Source organism: Lagenorhynchus albirostris, chromosome 11, assembly GCF_949774975.1.
Source record: "Lagenorhynchus albirostris chromosome 11, mLagAlb1.1, whole genome shotgun sequence".
Taxonomy (NCBI): Eukaryota; Metazoa; Chordata; class Mammalia; order Artiodactyla; family Delphinidae; genus Lagenorhynchus; species Lagenorhynchus albirostris.
This window is the reverse complement of record NC_083105.1, coordinates 68,909,550-68,920,320: the sequence shown is the minus strand read 5'-3', so window position 1 is coordinate 68,920,320 and position 10,771 is coordinate 68,909,550. Positions and strand designations below refer to the sequence as shown.

General features: G+C 34.8%; 1 non-coding gene across 1 annotated transcript; it reads right to left on the bottom strand.

The window, feature by feature from the left end:
- Positions 1 to 10,319: 10,319 nt before the first annotated feature.
- On the bottom strand, positions 10,320 to 10,426 carry LOC132530174 (U6 spliceosomal RNA). Its single transcript, XR_009543726.1, has one exon. It is a non-coding gene; the product is annotated as a U6 spliceosomal RNA (small nuclear RNA).
- Between the last annotated feature and the right edge of the window lie 345 nt (positions 10,427 to 10,771).

Genomic DNA, 10,771 nt, shown 5'->3' with positions numbered 1-10,771 from the left:
AAAACTGTTAAGAAAAACAGGTTTTCCAGATTATAACATTATTATTTTCCAAAGATTTATTATATTTAATTCAGAATACTAAACTCTGCTAAAGAGACACCTATCAAGTTAAAACATATTTTATGCAAAGTTTAATATGTGATTACCAAATAGATTTACAAATAGAGCTGCATTTCAGCTTAGTCCCTTTCTCCTTTAAATTGGTAATCATTCTTCTGTCAGTGTTTAAGTAGCATATACTATACGTGTTCATATTTACTATAATTAGGGATATCCAAGGCATTAATATATATCAACTTGTTTTCAAAGAATCCTTATAATTTATAATGCTTAACCAGGTAGAAGTAATAATTGAACATATCAAATAGGATAGCAATATAATAAATATACTCTAGAATATTAGAGGTCAATGACATCTTAGGAATCATCAGAGTCAACATTTTCCCCATGTGAATTATTATCAAAATCAGAATCTCCAGGCATATAGCCCTAGGAAACATTTTTTGCTGCTGTTGTTATTGCTGATGTTTGGTTTAGTTTGTTTGCTCTTTAATTTCCCCAGAACTTTCTGATAACTTGCCAGGGTATAGCTATTGATTTCTTCCATATTACAGAAAGGAAAGCTGAGGCTGACATACAGAGGAGAAAAGCAAAGAAAATTCACACTTACTGAGCACCTATAAAGAACTGAGCACTGGTACTGGGGTCCCGTATTTCCCTTAACATACAATTCCCTTACCAACTATGTGAAGTAATCTTTTTTGGCTTTCCTTTCTTTTTATTTTTGAAAATGACTATACTGAATTTGTAAATAAAATACATACTGTTTGTAAAATTTCAAAAAGTGCAAAATAATGTAAATTAAAGTAATCTTTATTGATTATCTTATATTCTCCGTCCTGAATACACACTGTAAAAACTTTGAGGAACCATCTTTTGGCCATGTATTCATGTACACGTTCATATGTAGATAAATTTGTAGAACTATTTTTACTTGGAATCAGGCTATAAATGCAGTATTCTAACATGCTGAGTGTTTTTTTTACTCAAAAATATGTTAAATATGTCAACAAATATATTGAATATAAATACCTTTACCAACCCCTAGCAAATGGAAACTTAAAATGTTTGTGATTTTTTTCCTGTTTTAATATATATGATCATCACCTTTGTGCATAAGTTATCATTCAAAGGTCAATAGGTGTCAACTTTCATGTTAAGATTTAGACATAATTGATTCAACTTCTATTCCACAAATTATGGGAAATTCAGTGCTTCTCCAGAGATTTCTACGTATTCCTAGGGGATGCTTATTGTCATCATTACTGGTGGGTTGAGTTCCTTTTTCCTCTGATTTGATTTAATGAACATTTCATCACTCTGCTTATGTTAGTCCTCTTCTGTTCAGAGTCAGAAATCCAGTCTTCCTGAATATCCTCCAAAAATCTCCTACACACAGAAATCATTTGTGTGAGGCATTGAAGATTTGGGAAGATGAAGGGAACTGCATCATAGCACGGCAAACAATCCACGCTTTATATTATGCATTAATGTTGCTAAAAATGTCTTGGTCATTCTAAGTTCAGATTCCAGCTTCCCATCATGCTACTCCATCCCTCATCCCCACACAACTGTTGATTCCCGATATGTGACAGATGGCTTTCTCACTGGTACCTCCCCATCCTCAACTTGAACAAATTATTATGGTATTTTCTATCAGACAGTTCCCTTTCTTAAAGGATAGGCGATTACTTTCAAAAATGGTATGATTATGTCCTTTGGGTTAGTACATTTTCATACTGATACACAGTTTTGGGCTTTTGTATGCTTAACTTCTTAGGGAAATTTCTTAGAGTGAAGCTGTTGCATAAATGGATATTTGCCATTTACATTTTAATGTACATTACCAAACTACCATTCTGAAAATTTGAACCAATTTTTATAATCCTTGTTTTTCAGGTGGGCTTCAAAGCAGTAGCTCTATTGCCCCAGTCACCAAGCTAGTGACTTAGTAGACTGGATATTCAAAATCAGGTTTTTCTCTTTCCATTATATCTATAAACATTAATTGTGATAACACATGAACGTCAAAGGTCCTCAAAAATATATCTAAATACTAAATGGAAAAAGTATACACTGTCATTGTCATTACTACAATTTTTGAGTCTTCACTAGAGTATCCTTATTTCTCTGCTTTAATTTTGTAATGCTTACCACCAGCACTCTTATACCACCTATCACAGTGGAACAAAACAATTTCAGACACATGGGTAAAATCTACCGCGTATCCTCTGAGCTTGTATTGGTCCTTTCCTAAAATCTCTACATTTTCCTTAACATCTTGCAGATTCATTTGTAAGCAAATTACTCCAGTTCTCTACACACTGGTTCTGTGTCAATTCCTATGGAAAATTTTTCTTCCATATTGCTTTTAAAAAATTAATGAAAACGGTATCATTAGTGGAAAGAGCTCAGTCTTTAAGTTATGATTCTTCTACTTACTAGCTATCTAATATTGTGAAAGTAACCTTAACTCTCTAATCCTAATATTATCCATCTTACAGGATTTTTGTTAAGATTAAATAAGGCAACAATATGTCAAAACAGATCCTAAGGTCCTTGCCATTTAATACATATCAATTTCCTCTCTTATCTTACCTTTTATGTTTACTATTAACTGTGCTTTTGTTCTTTTAATTTAACAATGATTAAGTTCCTTAGACATGGAGTAAAAATACTTTTTCAGGATATGATAAGACAGAATGGTAGAGTAGAAATAGCATATAACTAAAGTCAACTACATCTAGGTTTGCGTATTGACCCTTTCACCTCTTAGCTCTGTGATTTTTGATAAATTATTTAACTCTTTATATGTCTCTTTCTGATGGAGCTAATAAAATCTCCCTCCTAGAGTTGTTGTCAGAATTGAACCTAAAAATGTCCCAGAGAAAGTTATGTGCAGTTGCCTGCTTATTCCCAATATCAGCAGCCTCACCTACCTAATTAAATGAATGATGAAGATTTCCTTCCATTGTGTTTAAAGTGTAAGCTCATACCTAGAAATAACAAATTAGTCTGGCCTATTAAAATATTGTCTTTACAATACTTACTTTAACTCTTCATTGGATTGAATATGTATCTCAGGAACAGAATATCATAATTCCTCAAAGGTTTCACTTCACAGTAAAGACATGCATACACAATTACAGCAGAGCTGATGAATGAGGAACTGAGCAGGGACACTAACATTTTATTTTGGGGCCCTGGCCTCTGACATATTGGTCAAAATATGGTGTAATCCCTTACCTACCTAAGATATTAAAGTAGTGACGATAACCAATTTTTGCAAACTGATTAAAAACAGGAAAGAATAGGGTAAAATAAAATATTTGAAAAGAAAATTGGTGGTATAAAATGTCTTCCCCTTTACTCTATTTGTTGAAGTAAAGCAACTAATTTCCAGGGGTGTCATATCCACTATCTGCTCACTTAGGAGTCACACTCTTATGGGGCCAAAAGAACTTTGCTTTTTGCTTTGTTATAAAAGGCATAACCTATTAAATGAGTAAGGTTAAAAATGATTAATAGAGAGAGAACATACATTCACTGTTGAGCTGTTTTAAGAGACTGTGTGTGTGTGTGTGTGTGTGTGTGTGTGTGTGTGTGTGTGTGTTTCATCTTTCTCCTGAACCTCCCCTATAAAATACCATTCACTGTGAGAAAGAAACAATAATGTCTTCACCTCGGCCGTTGCCTTTGGGGCTCTGTATTGAATCCCCAAAGAGCCTGTAAAAAGTGCCCGTTGTCTGGATGGATGGAGAGCAGTGTGCAAGTGTTATTCTCATGGACACTTTAGGGAAAGTGCTCAATCTGTTCTTGTGTCACTGGTGCAAACCCATAAAATTTGAGAGTGGTGGTCCTACATGTTCATGAAAAATAATTGAAGCAAAGCAATTAAGTCTGGAATGATGACAATGGTCTGGATCTCAAAATTGATATGCTGCCAGCTTTGAGGACCTCACAAAGTTGATAGTCATTAATATCAAAGATAGGTTATGACAACTTCCTCCGCTGCAATGACAATAAACTAGTTAGGGTCTCAATGAAAACAACAAAGTGACCCTGAAACAAGAGCATTAAAGCAGATGACAGAAAGAACTACTGTATATTTCTAAGCAGCAGTCAAAGAAAAACTCTGCCAGGAAATTTCAGAAATGAATAACTTGTTTTGCTTAATCTCAGACCACCTACTGAAACAATACATGTTTTTTAATTGCTAAATTGTAGAATTAATTCATTCTTGCTCATTTTTATTTCCCTTTTAATGAGGAATCCAAGACTTCCAGAAACCAGAAAAAATGATTAATGACATAATTGCCAAATATAACTTAATAATTACTTTTACTTCAAGTGGATTTATGTTTTATCAGATATACTAAGTAAATTATTTGACTTCACAATTTACGTTTCTTGTTTGTGACACAGAGAAGCTAAGTCGAAGTATGTAACTCCCTTCCTCTTTGAAGAATTTTTACCATGAAACAAAATGGAGCTTGAATAGAATGTTACATTGAGAGAGAGCATACAGTCACTGCTCAGTACAGCTGAGCAGAAAATAAAAGTCTATACTAGAAAACTTGAAAATAACCCAAATACATTTTTTTGTGATTTCATTTTTATGACATAACGTTTGGAAAAAAAAATCTTTAAAAAATAGTTGTTATGCTCACCAGGGTCCTAAGGGAACTATCAAAAATTGATTCCAGCCTGTTAAAGCAGTAAAAATAATTTATTTAAACAATTTTGAGAGACACTCATAATTGTATGGAAGGCTAGAGAACTAGGCCCCCAAATCAAAGAGAGCTGGGTAGCTAGAACCCCAGGCATATCATGCCACACCATTAGCCAGTGGGGGAACAGAGTTGCACCACTGAGCATTGGATGTCTAGCTTGTCTCACTGGTACAGCTGATGCCACACCCTGGACATCACCCTTGTAACTCTGGACACTCCTGTCACTTAACCACTAGAAACTGAAGACTACTTCTAACATCAGTAACCCAAAGGAATTTGCCACTATCTCTGCACAGGGGCCTGGGAAAGTGAGTATGTAGCAATTTTAGATTCTGTAGTAGGCGACAACTAACTTCTCTCTCCCCATAAAAAGCCAACAAATATCCACTTCAGTCCATCCTAGCACAATATTAAAATCATCCTCTTTTCATACTTCAAATTTTTAAAATTATGACTTTCTAACAAAAATGCAAACATTGCTCATACAAACCAAGTGCTCTCACGCTCTCAACAAATGGAGCACCTCAATTTCTCATTAGGGCAATGTTCAGAATTTGAAAGTGATGTCTATTCCTCCTCTAGTCCCATCAAGATGCTGATTCAATCATATCAACTAGTTAATAACTATCCCAATATGTACCTTATATACAACAATGAAATACACATATGTGTTGTATATAAACTTATGTACATACACACATGAATATATATATACATCTGCATGTTTATATATGCATGTAGACATACACATACGTGTGTGTATGTATATATATACACATACACATAAGAAGTGACTACAATTGTCATTTCCACAGTTTGTCATAGGTATTAGCTGAATATCTGACTTCCCTTTTCTACTTTATATTCCAGGTTCCTCTATCCTTGATATACATTTCAGTTGGTTAGGAATCTAAGCCTCTTGTAGTAGTCTTCAACTTTTACTACCAGACATGGCAGTAAAAGGAAGTATCCCCAGAGAATGACCTGTGTTCCATCCACAGTCCTTCCAGCCCCCACTGAGTAGCAACAATCTCATCTCTTCCTGATAGTAAGGATAAATTAAATCTGCTTTTGCCTATTCAGTCAATGGTGTGAAAATTCCCAAATGATAAGTTAGCAGTTTTATTTTCCAATTCAATAGAGCCATTGGGTTATGCCACTCGGTGAAAAAATAAGACAAAAGAGCAAAGAATTTTAGGAACAGAAAGCAAAAACAAACATTTTGTGAGTGAGTTATTTGGTATGATATGAGAAATTCTCCCCAAATCTACCTTTTAATTCTCAGACTCTTGTGTTACAGCTACAGAAGAAACAGAACCACTGGTTCAGAACATATATCCTTTCCTGCAGGACAGCATCTCAACCTCACAGGGTCCCCAGATGGTGAGGTAAATGAGTCTTTTACAAAGCACTCAACCATTCTGTAAGGCCAGCTGCTTATGGGAAATGGAGTCTTCATAAGAACAGTGAATTTATGGGCATTAGCTCTAGGTCTTGAATCTTTCATTGTAAAGCGAGGAGAATACATTTGGTACAGGATATGATGATGGCATACAAAGCATTAGCAGGTCCGCTGATAATGGTGCTGGAAGAAGTATGGTAAACAGGAGGAGCAAACTTCATTTAGAATAAGTATCTTCTAATGAGAACAAATTGGAATAGGTACTTGCACCCATGAAGAAAGCATTCCATTACAATCAACCAGCCACCGGGTAACTAACTAGCTAACTTAACATAATGGGAATTCATGGCAGGTTGCTGCTGTTTGCAAAATGAGAAGTTGGTGATGGCAGTAGTTGAGTCAACCTTAGTGAAAGCAAGTCCTTTTACTTTAGTCCATGCAAATCACTTATCCTTAAGAATATGACCCTTTTCATCAAGGTCCTCTGTTTCTATGAGACACAATAATAGATTTCTTTGCATTTGGAGGCAATGTATAATACATAAAGTATAATACTTTACCTTTGAGCTGAAAGGCTATCATTTTGATTGGATCCAGAGCTAGAGGACGTCTATGTAGTCCAGACTGCAATGCATGAACTTCTGCTACTGTGCCATGAACCCACTGTCAATGACTGAGAAATGGGGCTCAAGGATATCTACAGAATTTGTCAACAAATGTGAGCTTTTTGGTGGGCATTCACATGGGACATATTATAAGATGATTCTAGGAGTTTTATCTCCATATCTCTTCCTAAAAGTTCATGAGTCACAGACTTAAGATTTATATGTGTCCTCGATTTAGACCATCATATCTCCTTCCACTATAAGAGAAAAAAGAGATACTTCAACTGATTTTTTATACAGGTGAAATATCACTTCTTAATTATTTACTATGATCATAGTTTAATGGGGCTCTAATGTATCCACAGACCATTTTCAGCTGGTGCCAGAATACCACAAAAATATATTTGTAAAATAAGCCAAATGAATTATAGAGAATGCCCCCATGAAACCATAAGTTGTGTTCAATAAGGGCTGGCAAAGCAGATATAGAAAGGCAAGAAATTTAAGCAACTGATTCATGCATATATTTGTTTCTACAGAATCAGTTCAGCTCCAACCTCATTTTTTTTACTTCTACTTGTTGGCAAAGTACAGCTTGGAATGTTTGACTTTATGTCTATGTAGATTACAGAGCATCCAGTTCATGATGGGCACTTTGGATTACATAGTCATATAGTTAGTATTCAATGTATACCAGGTTAAAGTTTTTCAAAAGCAGATACTTGCCAAAGAATTTAAGGCTGTGCTCTGAAATCCTAAGACCCTCCACTATGCCATATTCTTCACATGGTCTTTTAATCTGCTAGAAACACCATGAGAACCACTGAAATCTCTGTGTCAGGTGAGTGGCAGAACTGCATCCATTGTCGTCTGAACCACTTTTTCTTTCTATGGACCCAGTCAAAACCAGCATTTCAGGCTAAAGGTAAAAATATTATATTTATACCTCAGTGTAATACACCTTGCCTCCAAAATGCAAAGAAACTCATGGATTGCTATGGTGCTTAATGGCACAGTAGCAACTTCTTAACTTTAAAGGGGACATCTTTACATGCTTTAGTCATATAGACTGGAGGTTGGCAAACTACAACCTGCAGGTCAAATCTAGCCTGCCACTTATTATTTTTAACAACCTGTGAGCACAGCTTGAAGGGATAGCACTGTAAGCCATGGGTACCTACAAAACTTTGGATTGCCAGTGAGTCTTTTGTAGACAGCATACAGTTGGATCATGCATTTTTATCTACCCTACCAATCTCTTTCTTTTGATTGGAGAGTTTAATTCATTTACATTTAAAGCAATTACTGTTAGGGAGAAATTTCTTTCTCCTTTCCTTTTGTGTATATTCTATGGCTATTTTTTTGGTGGTTACCATGGAGATTTCATTTAACATCTTGAAGTTATAACACTCTAAGTTGAATTTATACCAGCTTAACTTCAATAACATACAAAAACTCTGCTTCTTTACAGCTCCATCCCCACCTCTTTTGGTTGTTGATGTCACAAAATTGCATATTTATATATTGTGTGCCCTATCACATAAACTAATAATCCTTTTAAATGTACCAGTCTCTTAAATTATGTAAAACAGGATTCAGATATACTAACAAAAGTTACAGTAATGATAACTATAATTTCCCATGTATTTACCTTTATTTCTCCATACAGCTCCAAGTCATTGTCCAGTGTCTTTTCATTTTTTTCTGAATGATTCCCTTCAGCATTTCTTGCAGGACAGTCTAGTGGTCACAAACTCCTTCAGCTTTTGTTTATCTGGGAATGTCTTAATTTCTCACTCAATTTTAAAGGACAGTTTTGCTGGATATAGGATTCTTGATTGACAGTTTTTTTTTCTTTTAGTTCTTTGACTATATTGACCCACTGTCTTCTGGCCTCCAAAGTTTCTGATGAGAAATCTACTGATATTCTTAATAAATATCCCTTGTGTGTGATGATTCATTTTTGTTCTGCCGCTTTTAAGGTTTTGTCTTTGTATTTGGCTTTTAAAATTTTTATTATGTTTCTCAGCATGGGTCTTTTAGTTCATCTTAAAGTTCATTGAGCTTCTTGGATGTTTATATTCACGTCTATCATCAAATTTGTGAAGTTTTCAGCCATTGTTTCTTCAAATATTCTCTTTATCCTTTATTGTTTTCCTCTCTTCTCTTTTTGGGACTCCCATGGTGCATATGTGATGGCATCCCACAGGTCCCTTAGGCTCTGTTGGATTTCCTCACCATTTTTCTTACTGTTCCTCAGCCTTGATAATTTCCATTGTCAAGTTTGCTGATTCTTCTCTCTGCTCAAATCTGCCTTTGAATCCCTCTAGTGAATTTTTCATTTTGGTTATTGTACTTTTCAGCATTTTTTTGGTTTCTTCTTAGATTTTCTCTTTATTGATATTTCTATTTTGTTCATACATCATTTTCTTGACTTCCTCTACATATTCCTTTAGTTATTTGAACATCTTTAAAATAATTGTTTTAAAGTATTTGTCTAGTATATCAGCCATTAGGTCTTTCAGAGATAATTTCTGTAGATTATTCTTTTTCCTTGGGTAGGTCATACTTTCCTGATTTTTGTATGTGCGTTGCCTGCCACGTGGCTTGGGGTGGTGGTTGAGGTGAAGGGTAGCTTCTACTGTACTAAGAGCTAAAATTGACTGAAATTAACTACAACTTACCATCCAAGTTTTTCCCTGGAAGTTGCAAGCCTTCAGCAGCTCTAGAGTTTCAAAATAGTTACATCTGACAGTGCAATTTTTTTTCTAAGTAGGGAGATATTCCTGGTGTATCATATTGTCATCTTCAGCTAGTACTAGCTTTGAATCAAGGTTTTAGTCAACAGACTAAGTAAATTAAAACTACTTTTAACTGTTTAAAATTGTGCATGGAATCTCTGATAAGTGTTCCTACATGTAAAATTCACCCTGAACTAATGCTTTTTCCTCATTTGTTTAGCATCCTTTTAATCCATTTTCACAACTATGCCCCAGATATTTACTGATGTAAATTAGAATTCTTTGCAATTCTCCTTAAGCTTGATTTTGTAATATTCCTCCTTTATTAGTTGCCTCTTTTTTTACAAGAGCCATACTAAGAAGTCATGATAAAATGATAGTCTATACCCTCAAGGAGTTTACATCTGATGTTATTCCTTGTCATTATTTTGAGCTACCTAAATAAATTCCATACCTAAAGGTTGCAAATTGTCAGTCTAAAGCTGTGGTTTTTAAATGAGATAGACTTTGTGTCCTAGGAGACATTTGGTAAAGCCTGGAGATACTTTTGGTTGTCACAATTAACGGTGCTACTATCATCTAGTGAGGAGAAACCAGGGATGTTGCTTAACATCCTAAAATGCACAGGGCAGCTCTTCTCTCCCCAACAATGAAGAATTATACATCCACAAAATCAATTATTCTGAAGTTGAGAAACCTTGATTTTAAAATTGCAACTGGCTGTCTTCACTCCCCTTATCAAGAATATTTTACTGACTGCATTTTTCTTTCTGATTTCAAAAATATGGAACACTTCACAAATTTGCTTGTCATCCTTGTGCAGGTGCCATGCTAATCTACTCTGCATCATTCCAGTTTTAGGATATCTGCTGTTGAAGTGAGCACCTGACTGCCTTTTAATTATCATTCAAAGCATATCTGAGGGAGTTTGATCTCTCTGATTCTTAATGACAAAAGTGCAAATGACATTTTCCTAATCTATACTTTAAGTAGTCCCTCAGTAAACTTCCTCTCTTTAGATTCTATTGGATAGAAGTTAGTTTTAAAATAATCTATTTCACCATAACAATGTGCTTTGACTTCAGGAGAGACCTATATATCTTAAAATCATAAGGGCAGATCACTAAATAAACTAATAATTAGTCTTATGTTGAAGCAAAATTTCTCTTGAAAAGTTAATAGTATCAACCTAACATTACTTTTGCATTCTTTATTTTCTTAAAACTATAT